The following is a 1,653-nucleotide window of genomic DNA, read 5'->3' on the forward strand; positions in this document are numbered from 1 at the left end:
GAGCTGTGTATCAGGTTATTCTACAATGTATATTCAAGAGCAAGAACCGTGATATTATCACAAGTAAATAATTTATTGGTGTGAATTCACTGTAGTTCAATAGGTATCTGAAAATGGAAATGGCTGTTTCCCATAACTGAAATTGGAATGGTAAAATTTTAGTTAAAGAGTCCCGGCTGAGAGTACCTTGTTGACTTATAAAGGAGGTACAGATGGGTACAGGAATTCCTGACTCACGTCATTCTGAGGAAGTACACCCAGCAACACCTTTACTGCACGACGAGTTCCTTTGTTTAGCCCAGCCCCCCACCTCTAACATCGCTACCTACATTAACTTTTTAGTTACTCGCCGAGAAATAAGACACCACGCATTTCCTAGCGAAGTGTGCTAGGAACCACTGTGGTGTGGTGGCCTGGTGGCAGCGTCGCTCAGACTCGTTAGTTCCTTTGGTCGCTCCAACCTCACCATCCTTGTGAGCTAAGGATGTTGGGTTTTGGGGAGCCTATAGCCTATCTGCTGAGTCATCAACAGCCATTGCCTGGCTCCCACCCCCTTAGTCCTAGCTTAGGTGGAGAGGAGACTTGTGTGCTGATCATATGTAATATGGTCAGTCTCTAGGGCATTGTTCTGCTTGATAGGGCAATGTCACTGTCCTTTGCCTCTGCTGTTCATGAGCAGCCTTTAAACCTTTAAAGCCTTTAAAGTTAAACTGTAAATTAAGTGTCATTTTCAATTAATCTGAAGACAATGAGGCTAAACAAAAGGGAGATTGTTAGGCCTAGGGATGCTACGTTGATTTTTTTTTTAGGAGTCTGATTCTTGTAGAAGATCCATCAAGCCGCCATTTTTTCCCACTACCCATCAAATACCCAACTGTATTCAGAACCATCACCTGTAAATTTTAATGAAGTACCAGGTAACCAGGGTCCCCTAGCTTCCCTTCCGTTCTTGTATTGGTACCTGCACTCCAGCAGGGGTTCCCATTCTCCGTGGAGTAGGTCGGACACTCTGTTTATTGGTATGGTGGCTCTGGGAGTCATTTGTTGTTGGGAAAACCTCCCTTGGTAGAAATTAGTTTTGTGGACCCTTAATCACGCACTAACGAAGGGTGTCATTTAAAGGTCCACCACAGTGTCGTTAAAAATGCCCACCTACCCTCTCTCTCTCTCTCTCTCTCTCTCTCTCTCTCTCTCTCTCTCTCTCTCTCTCTCTCTCTCTCTCTCTCTTTTAGGGCTTACCTCTTTGGAATGTTTTTCAGTAATGCGGTGCCCTTTTCTTTTCGCTTTCGCGTATTCGTGAAATTGAAGAGGAACAAATTTATGAGTTGCCATATTTACATAACAGGGATTTTAAAGGGACAGTAGTTTGTAGACCATTCTCTCTCTCTCTCTCTCTCTCTCTCTCTCTCTCTCTCTCTCTCTCTCTCTCTCTCTCTCTCTCTCTCTTTATTGTTACGGCTGCATTAAATTATGTAGATATATAAATAGATTATATATATATATATATATATATATATATATATATATATATATATATATATATGGGGAGTGTATGCGTAGATATTAATTTTCCATTTTCCTAATGCTTCACTCACGTAATGAAATTGAGAAATATGTGATTGACAGACTAAAATGCCGGAAACTTTTATAAAA

Source organism: Palaemon carinicauda, chromosome 18 (assembly GCF_036898095.1).
Source record: "Palaemon carinicauda isolate YSFRI2023 chromosome 18, ASM3689809v2, whole genome shotgun sequence".
Lineage (NCBI taxonomy): Eukaryota > Metazoa > Arthropoda > Malacostraca > Decapoda > Palaemonidae > Palaemon > Palaemon carinicauda.